This window comes from Lytechinus variegatus, chromosome 9 (assembly GCF_018143015.1).
Source record: "Lytechinus variegatus isolate NC3 chromosome 9, Lvar_3.0, whole genome shotgun sequence".
NCBI lineage: Eukaryota > Metazoa > Echinodermata > Echinoidea > Temnopleuroida > Toxopneustidae > Lytechinus > Lytechinus variegatus.
The window spans coordinates 33,474,428-33,485,488 of record NC_054748.1 but is presented as its reverse complement, the minus strand read 5'-3'; positions in this window follow the sequence as shown (position 1 = coordinate 33,485,488).

Genomic DNA, 11,061 nt, shown 5'->3' with positions numbered 1-11,061 from the left:
TACCAGATAAATTCTTTTTAACAATATCTAGTGTGTCTTGTCATTCTAAGGTACTGTGCATTACTGCTTTGAACTGATATAGTGCTATTCCTTCACAAAAAAAATTATCATATTGATAACTCTGAACGAATAGCTTGAAACTTACATAAAACCATATGGCCACCTACAAATATTAAACTGGTTTTTAAAGAATATAATATGGGCTGAATTTGCCAACTTCAAAAACTTACATGCATCTTGTCAAAATCCTAATAGGTTGGATTATGTTAATCAGCATAGGCCTGCTTGTATATATTGTGTAGCTATTAAGATATTTGTTTATAGCACTTGAGCATGTGTAGTTGATATGTACATGTAGTTCTTAGCATTACTCAGTTATATTGTTAATTGGTAATGTATCGCGCACCGGTGTATATTTTTTTGTCTAATTCATTTTTTATAATTACAGTATATTTATTAAGGTAATTCAGATGAGGAGCTAATTCTTACCAATTTCATGCAACTTACTGTCTGTGTGTCATTTTTCTATACCAACTTGAAAAGATCAGTTATTTTGGTGACATATTTGGTGCACAGCTTTCTTAAGGCAAAATACTGAAGATGCCTCATATTTTTGTATTGGTGATGCTGAAATTTATTCCTTCAATCAAAACCTTACACGTATCTCAAGTCCTGAGGCAAGGCGTTTATCTACATTTTACACTCTCCACCCAGGTGTAGTAAATGGGCCTAGTAAGAGTAGCCGTGCTAGTGCTATATGCATGTTGCATATTAGTATTATTATCATCCATCTCTGGTATTAATGACATTCATTTAATTAGTGAAACAAATAAGATTTAAATGCATCAATCCAGCCGTGTATCAGGGTATGCTACAGGTCACTTTGATGACTTGCATGTATATTTAAAAGCAATAGTTTAATTCATTTGCAATCTGTTCGTACATATCATGCTCTGTGAGCAATCAATGAAACATGACAATTGACATCTTAAAAGTCATACTAGTAGTTGTCTATATTTTTTTTTCAAATTAGCAATATATAACAAGTTCAATGATGCACTTATATTCAAGTGTTACTTATTAAAAAAATCATGCTTTATTAGCATTCAGAGAAACATAGGGATTATGATCTCAACAGTCGATGCAGTTGATTTGGTTATAGATTTTTTTATTTAAAATCAGCAATATAATATAACAATTTAATAATGCATTTATCATGAAGTGTTACTTTGTAAATATGCTTTTTGAGCATTCAAAGAAACTTCAGGGCCACATCTTACAAAGAGTTTTGATTGGTCTGAACTACCTCAACTATAAATGAATCCATCAATGTCAAATTTTTCCAGGAATTTGAACAATGTCCTTTGTAAACAGAGAGGCACACTGAATTGGCAAGAAAGTGATGAATGTATGAATATACATCGTATCTAGAAAACATTTTGAACAAACATGCAGTTTGAATTCCATAGCTGTGGTTGATTGGATCAATCACGACTCTTTGTTCAGATTGGCCCCAGAGTCATCATCTCAACATTCAATGCAATATTACAGACTTTCTTGACAATTTGTACATCCACTAGTGGATTGCTATGTAAGTACGCCACAATAGCTGTTGTGTGTTATATGCATACAAAGACGAAGTCATTGAGCATGCCTAAACTCGACTAATGTTGCCTGACATATCAACTCTTCATATTGATTTTACACAAGGCTGGCTATTGTGGTGTAATAACATAGCATGTCACTGGTCAATACTTTATGCTGATCAAAAAGTCCCTATTATGTCGTTCTAGGCATACTTTAGAACAATTCAATTCAGATGATTGTGAAATCTGGTACTTCATATCTCCTCAAAGTTTTGTACATAAACTCTTTAATTTCAACTTGTGAATGAATATACATGTACTTGTAGATGTGAATGATATTTGATTCTTTAGATGTTTGTAGTTCAATTTTACACTCTTTCCATGTTGCTGGTTGCGTTTTGGCAACTAGGCCCAGTAGCAAAAAACTCAGCAATCGATTGTATTTCTGGTCTCAACAATCAATGTGTATCATAAAAATGTGAAAATCACTGCTTTTTAGAAGCCCTGGGCAAATGTGAACTTTCGGAAGCCCCGTTTTAGGGAAGTCATCATAGTCATGTTAGTTTAATAAATGTTTCACCCCAAAATGCTGAGAGTAAATGTAACTATACTTCAAACGTCAGTATTACAGTAACCAGTGAAAATACTGTTTAAAGAACGTTGACCTAGATTAAGGTGAATCTTAGGAATATACCATTATACAAATCAAGAAAGCAAAAAACTCGCGTCATTTTCACATCTCCAAATGAATAATCGCATCCTAATTTGTAAACCATCTTTAGCTACAGTGTCTAACACAAATTCAATATATTATTGAAAGTAGAATTGAATAAATTTCAAATTAAAATCTAATGTTTGTGTTTTAGTATTGTTTGAAATTGCTCATGAAAATAGTTTTAAGCCTCTCCTAAGCTTCAGTACTCCCCCACCACCAAATAAAGTTTCTTGTAAATAATATCCCAGATCATACATCAATTTTCGCTTATGACCAATATACCTGTTCTGGTGTGGACGATCTGAAATAAATACATACTGTATGTACTGGATACATTTCAAAATTTAAGTTTTTACATGAATATTTCATTTTTGTGATAATTTATAAAGAAGGCTTTAAATAGCCTGAAAGTTAGATTCAAATACGACCACCCCCCCAAAAAGGATAAAACAAAAGATTTATTACAATTTTAGCATTTTTGGAATGTCGGGATATACTCCATTTTAATAATGCAAATTATTGAATCTTTACCAAAATTTTATGGAGAGGTATTAGGAAAATAATGCATACATATTGATATGAAGTCTATATTGTTGGAGAACATATATAGTATTAAAAATGTTGCTTAATTCAGTTTCACACTGTCTACTCATAGGCAAAAAGTGAAGGTAAATTGCGAAAAATGGTCTACGTCCAATTCATCTACTTTCCATTTGGTCTCATCCCATTAAGGTCTATATATATCTTCAGTTTGTGTGCACTCAGTACATGTAATTACCATTTAGCCTTTCATCGTTTGGTCCAGTATCCAATTAGGCTTTATTTATTTCCTATAGTACCCACTTGGTCTAACACCATTTGTATTCTATACTAAAACAAACTGTTTATGAATCAGATTTTCATTTCAAAAAGTGCAAAATATCAAGGAAACAAATACGTAGATACATGTATTAGACCACAGCATTTAGGCACATTAGACTATATGAGCATTAGATTAAATTACATTAATGGCTTTGTGGGTATTGGACCATGTGTAGTGTAGACCAAGTGGCAATTAGACTGAACTGATGGTAGACCAAATGGGTTTAGCCCATTTGAACTATCCGAGAACTAGACCAACTGCTTTTAGACCAAGTGAATATAAACCAAAGTGCATAGTCACGAAATGGATAGACTCAATGGGTAACCCAATTTTCTTGGAACCTAATACAGCTTGAAGGTTTGATACCTTTAGCCTTACCTATGAATATCAGCTGCTGCAATGGTGGGCAAGCTTTCATTTTCATTTGGGCTTATTCAGAGGTTTTTCTGACTGTTCTTGCTTAATGTCATAACTTGAGCCCGTCTCTAAATGGCCTCTTCGTTGAACCTTTTTCCCATCGATCTGGCCCTGAAACTTTTCTTCTTTTCCAGTTTGGTCAAAGGATGGAAACCGTGTCCTGTAAGTCGGCAACGAAAACATCTTGATGAACTTTGGGTAATTGGATGTCATCAGCGTAGCAGCATCGGACAGAGGTTTTGGACCCATCCTAGCTTCCTGCCCTGGTATGGTACCTAAAGACTTTGAGGTTCTTGTTCCGCAATCAATGGCTAGTTTATTTGGCTCTATGGGTGGTAGGTTCTTGACGTAGATCTTGGCAGTTGACAGGTCGTCCGGGAGCATTTCAGGGACTGTAGAGATGCAGTGTGTATGGTTCCGAGGCTTCTGCTTCCTATTCTTCTGCAGACACCTCAGGGCTTCCGCTGCGATACTTGACTGGCTCTTTTGTTCTGTGATGGGATTCAGTGATACATTCTTTGGAGTCACGTTTGTCTTTTCTCGCGATATCTTTGTCCTTTTCGCTCCGTGTGGCGAAACTTCCTGCAATGTTACAGATTGTATCTGCTGTGGCAATCCAAGCTTTTTCTTGATGTCTTTGCAATTGTGGTTATTTCTACCTTGTACTTCAACTGATTCATCAGCATCTTCCAAGGTATCTGTTGCTTCTTCAGTCTCTTCTGCGACAAAATCCCTCACTTCCTGCTCATTATTTTTGCAGGGAAAGTTCTCACATTCTGAAGTCATGCCATCGGACGTTTCAGATGCTGTATTGTTTGAACTGGTGTTGTACAGAATCATCTTGTTGCGGAGTAATATGGCTCGTCTGAGGGCGCTGTCCTCTAGAAAGCCATCTTTGGCCCATCCCATGTTGTCCTGACCATCCATACTTTTACCGAGATCTTCAAACAAACTGCCACCGCGGTGATTTCCTTTGTTGCTTCCGATTGGTGGAAGTGAGCTCGGTGGCGGGTGCAGTATGGAGAGGTTGTGGTGAAAGTAATCAAGTTCATCCTCCTCTTCATTCAGATTCACAGCGTGGTCTTCGTCCTTGAGTGTCGTGCTGCCTCCTGTAGAACTGTTCTGTCTGGATGTAATACCCTCTTCTTCGTCTGTGTAAAATTAAGAGAAAAAACACAATATTGGTAAAAAATTGACATATTTGAAATATGTACTGCAAAGAAAATGAAGTCCAAACAACATATCTGTCCTGGTAAGTAAAAAAAAAATACTTGTAATGATGTTGTTCTGATGCTCAAAGTTTCCTCTGCTGAACCTTACAACAAATTACCTGATATGTTAAACAGGGTAATACAACATAATCCTTTAAGACCTTGAGGACATTCGTCTTTTAAAATGCATTAAATTATAGCTAAAATACATTGTATTAAGAAATAAACAGAGATAACAAATTACCTGATATGTTAAACAGGGTAATACAACAGAATCCTTTAAGACCTTGAGGACATTCGTCTTTTAAAATGCATTAAATTATAGCTAAAATACATTGTATTAAGAAATAAACAGAGATAACAAGCAAAGGACGGACAGAAATCAACAAATATAGAGGATTAAAAACAGAGAGGGAGACGGGTGAATTAATTAGAAGTTTTCATACAACCCTGTTTTGAACAGAAGCTATTGCTCACTCTAAAGGCCTGTATTCTGAATACAGGTTTAACTTTAATAGGCCGTGGTCTAAGTCTGTGCTAAAATTTTTGGAAGAAAGGTGTCAACACCTTTATTAAGTTGTATGTTTCTTATGTTTACTGTGCTCTTTCCTGATTTATCGATAGTGAAGACAATCGTCTATTTATACCTTCTGGATAATTAAGCATGATTTGAAAGCCAAATGTGCTGAAATATGATATATCTACTGTTAGTGATTTATGAAACAATTAGATATCTATACTGTTATATATATGAATAATTGTAAAAGAATTTTAAAAGCAATTACATTCATCTATTAGTTATTTCCCTTTAAGGATAGCCAAGAATTGTAAAGAACATTCTGGAATGTCTTTTTATTATGCAGGCCTTGCCTATTTAAAAGGCCAAGGAGTTGTATTGTTATTTCTGAATAGAGATTAGGAACAATAGGCTTAGCTATGCTATTGACACTCTTGATTTCAATGAGGTCATTCAAGAGTGTTCTGGATTTTGACTGCTCCTGAAAGGAGAAAGTTTTTTTAAAGAAAATGCTAGAACCTTCCTTAATAGTGAATTCTAGAAGAATAGCTGCAAACTATATAAAGCTGGCGGATTCTTCAAGATGATCATCACATCATATTAGATCGCTTGATCATCACATCATATTAGATCACATCATCACATCATATGAGAGCAGGAGATCACATCATATGAGATCACTTCACCAGATCAGATCAGAGCAGTTTATGCATCAATGAACTGTTTGCAGTTATTTTGAGAGAGAAATTATCAGTTCTCATCAACATCATCAACCTGTTCAATGAACACGTTTCAACCCATGGATTGCTGAAATTAACTGTTAATCATCATCAACATCGTCTTCACGGACATTTCAACTCGTTACAGTGGCTTTTATTATTCATCGGACTTCAACATCAGTTTCATCATCGCCATCATTGATAAGGAATCTTCCCAGCCTACCTGGAATATATTTTGGACTACCATAACAGTGAACTATAACCCTGGATTGTACATCAGACACTTCAAGAGATTAATGTAAGATTATTTGGTTTTTATTTTGTTTAAGTACATGATTTATTTCCTGTAATAAAAAAAAGGAAATTTAAATAAAATCTTGATTGTTATTTGTTGCAGTATCGTAACAATACTTAAACTACAATTTTAAACCAGAGTTTAAGTTAGATTTGACTTCAGAATACGACCCTAAATGTCTTCCTTTACAGATATGTCAGGGTCCCATTTTAAAAAGACTTATTATAATAACAAATCTCTATAATGAATTTGATATCATCCAATCAGGTTGAGGGATTTCAGTAGCTTTTAACTGTTATTGCAAATCTATCATCACAAGTTTTATGAAAAGGGGGCTAGATCTACAGTAGATGTGAAAACAGCAAAAAAATATTTCTATTAGACCTATTTTCCTGTTCCTTTCCATTCCAAGTTATACTTTCTACTCAACCAAGGTACATTGCCACTTGGTCTGCACACTCTCCACCCACTCCATCTTCTTTCTGTTTAGTCGCATCCCATATGGTCTAAGGGGGTGTTGCGTGAAAATATTTTCGATCAATTGCAAATATTCTGTTGCAATTTTACAACTGATAGACAAATGCTAGCTATAGCAAATCAGATTAAACTTCTTGTTTCAAGGAGCAGATTAGCAATCAATCATTAATTTGCAATTAACTACAAGACATATGATTGAGGGACCAAAAATAGACTTGCAATTGATCGCAAGTTTCCAGCAACACCCCATTGATCAGTGCTTCTCAACTGGTGGGCCGCGAAAAGTTCCGGAGGGAGAAAAAAAAAAGGGATAACTATAGCATATTTCACAGACCTGTCTAAACATATTTCCGATCGGTCTACGTGCGTCAAGCAAAACTAAAGCATGCTTGGGTATCTTGAAATGCCTGCACATGCACACTATGATGGTTTCGATCTAACCTTGATGTGAACCTCATGTGCATGTATATTGTGGATGTAGTTAATTGTCGCCCATTTACCGGACACTTGTGAATGCAGATCAATCCTCAAACTGTTTGTTTCAAATGTGCTTCAGAGCTTTGTGTTTTTTCACGAAACAATTTTTCATCAAAATAGACATTTTCTTAAAATTTTGGTAGGTGGGCCTCTAAAAAATCTGAGAGTAAAAGTGGTCCTCGAGTGAAAAAACGTTGAGAAGCGCTGGTTTAAATAAAGTTCATCTACAACTTATCTATCTACTATCCGTTTAGTCTAATTGACACTCCTTTTACTGTTATGTATAATTTCCACTTTGGATATAGCCATTTCATCTTATATCCACTTGGTCAATCAAATATGTATTGGTCTACATAATTACATCTTACAAAGTGCAAAATAATATAAGATAAGTTACGAATTAGACCATCTGGTGCTTAGGCTAAATGATAGATAGACCAAGTGAGAATGAGACCAAGTGATAATTGGTGATTATACCAAATCTATGGTACACAGAGCAAGTTTAGTTTTGATTGTGTTAGGTGAGCTGAGAATTAGACCATGTGCAAGACCAATGGGTTACACCTATCTATCACAATTACCTAAGAATTAGACTATCTGCTAGTAGACCAAGTAGGTTTAGCCATGATGGTGTTAGGCAATCTGAGAATTAGACCATCTGCTAGTAGACCAAGTAGGTTTAGCCATGAAGGTGTTAGACAATCTGAGAATTAGACCATCTGCTAGTAGACCAAGTAGGTTTAGCCATGATGGTATTAGGCAATCTGAGAATTAGACCATCTGCTAGTAGACCAAGTAGGTTTAGCCATGAAGGTGTTAGACAATCTGAGAATTAGACCATCTGCTAGTAGACCAAGTAGGTTTAGCCATGATGGTGTTAGACAATCTGAGAATTAGACCATCTGCTAGTAGACCAAGTAGGTTTAGCCATGATGGTGTTACACAATCTGAGAATTAGACCATCTGCTAGTAGACCAAGTAGGTTTAGCCATGAAGGTGTTAGACAATCTGAGAATTAGACCATCTGCTAGTAGACCAAGTAGGTTTAGCCATGATGGTGTTAGACAATCTGAGAATTAGACCATCTGCTAGTAGACCAAGTAGATTTAGCCATGAAGGTGTTAGAAAATCTGAGAATTAGACCATCTGCTAGTAGACCAAGTAGGTTTAACCATGATGGTGTTAGGAAATCTGAGAATTAGACCATCTGCTAGTAGACCAAGTAGGTTTAGCCATGGTGGTGTTAGGAAATCTGAGAATTAGACCATCTGCTAGTAGACCAAGTAGGTTTAGCCATGATGGTGTTAGGAAATCTGAGAATTAGACCATCTGCTAATAGACCAAGTAGGTTTAGCCATGAAGGTGTTAGACAATCTGAGAATTAGACCATCTGCTAATAGACCAAGTAGGTTTAACCATGATGGTGTTAGACAATCTGAGAATTAGACCATCTGCCAGTAGACCAAGTAGATTTAGCCATGAAGGTGTTAGAAAATCTGAGAATTAGACCATCTGCTAATAGACCAAGTAGGTTTAACCATGATGGTGTTAGACAATCTGAGAATTAGACCATCTGCTAGTAGACCAAGTAGATTTAGCCATGAAGGTGTTAGAAAATCTGAGAATTAGACCATCTGCTAATAGACCAAGTAGGTTTAACCATGATGGTGTTAGACAATCTGAGAATTAGACCATCTGCTAATAGACCAAGTAGGTTTAGCCATGATGGTGTTAGACAATCTGAGAATTAGACCATCTGCTAGTAGACCAAGTAGGTTTAGCCATGATGGTGTTAGACAATCTGAGAATTAGACCATCTGCTAGTAGACCAAGTAGGTTTAGCCATGAAGGTGTTAGAAAATCTGAGAATTAGACCATCTGCTAGTAGACCAAGTAGATTTAGCCATGAAGGTGTTAGAAAATCTGAGAATTAGACCATCTGCTAATAGACCAAGTAGGTTTAACCATGATGGTGTTAGACAATCTGAGAATTAGACCATCTGCTAATAGACCAAGTAGGTCTAACCATGATGGTGTTAGACAATCTGAGAATTAGACCATCTGCTAGTAGACCAAGTAGGTTTAGCCATGATGGTGTTAGACAATCTGAGAATTAGACCATCTGCTAGTAGACCAAGTAGGTTTAGCCATGATGGTGTTAGACAATCTGAGAATTAGACCATCTGCTAGTAGACCAAGTAGGTTTAGCCATGGTGGTGTTAGGAAATCTGAGAATTAGACCATCTGCTAGTAGACCAAGTAGGTTTAGCCATGATGGTGTTAGGAAATCTGAGAATTAGACCATCTGCTAGTAGACCAAGTAGGTTTAGCCATGAAGGTGTTAGAAAATCTGAGAATTAGACCATCTGCTAATAGACCAAGTAGGTTTAACCATGATGGTGTTAGACAATCTGAGAATTAGACCATCTGCTAGTAGACCAAGTAGATTTAGCCATGAAGGTGTTAGAAAATCTGAGAATTAGACCATCTGCTAATAGACCAAGTAGGTTTAGCCATGGTGGTGTTAGGAAATCTGAGAATTAGACCATCTGCTAATAGACCAAGTAGGTTTAGCCATGAAGGTGTTAGAAAATCTGAGAATTAGACCATCTGCTAATAGACCAAGTAGGTTTAACCATGATGGTGTTAGACAATCTGAGAATTAGACCATCTGCCAGTAGACCAAGTAGATTTAGCCATGAAGGTGTTAGAAAATCTGAGAATTAGACCATCTGCTAATAGACCAAGTAGGTTTAACCATGATGGTGTTAGACAATCTGAGAATTAGACCATCTGCTTATAGACCAAGTAGGTTTAACCATGATGGTGTTAGACAATCTGAGAATTAGACCATCTGCTAGTAGACCAAGTAGGTTTAGCATTGATGGTGTTAGGAAATCTGAGAATTAGACCATCTGCTAATAGACCAAGTAGGTTTAACCATGATGGTGTTAGACAATCTGAGAATTAGACCAATAGACCAAGTAGGTTTAACCATGATGGTGTTAGACAATCTGAGAATTAGACCATCTGCTAGTAGACCAAGTAGGTTTAGCATTGATGGTGTTAGGAAATCTGAGAATTAGACCATCTGCTAATAGACCAAGTAGGTTTAACCATGATGGTGTTAGACAATCTGAGAATTAGACCAATAGACCAAGTAGGTTTAACCATGATGGTGTTAGACAATCTGAGAATTAGACCATCTGCTTGTAGACCAAGTGGATGCAAACTATTTGCTTATTTCAACAGTGCATTTTTTTCTAGTTTAATATACTTTTGAAGTCTATGTCATATTTACCATCATACAGGTATTTGGTGTCTCTTAGGCTGCCAGAAGGATGCTGTTCAGTTTGTTCAGAACTGTTGGATTTCTTGGCCTCGTCCCTTGTCTCACGTTTCTGTCTCTGCTTCGCTTTTGGACAGTCTTTCTTATCTGCAGGATAATGCAGTGAAAGACATGAAATATTACTTCTGTCTCATGCTACAACCATTCACACCAACAAAATTGACTCGCGAATGAACAGAACTAATAATTGATCTTTCCAAAGACATACCATTGCTCTGTTTGGAGTCGATTTGTTAATGTGACTGCCGCCTTAGACTCATCAAGATTTTTTCTCCCCCTAATTTCTTCTAACTTGTCTTATTCCGATCTCATCGCTTTCAATTTTTGTCTCTTCCTTTTTTTTGTTTTGTTCCCTTTTACTTAACTTCTACTTTATCAGTTACAAATAAGAGTTGAGATTTAGTGGAATATATATTAAAACATACTTTTCACAAAC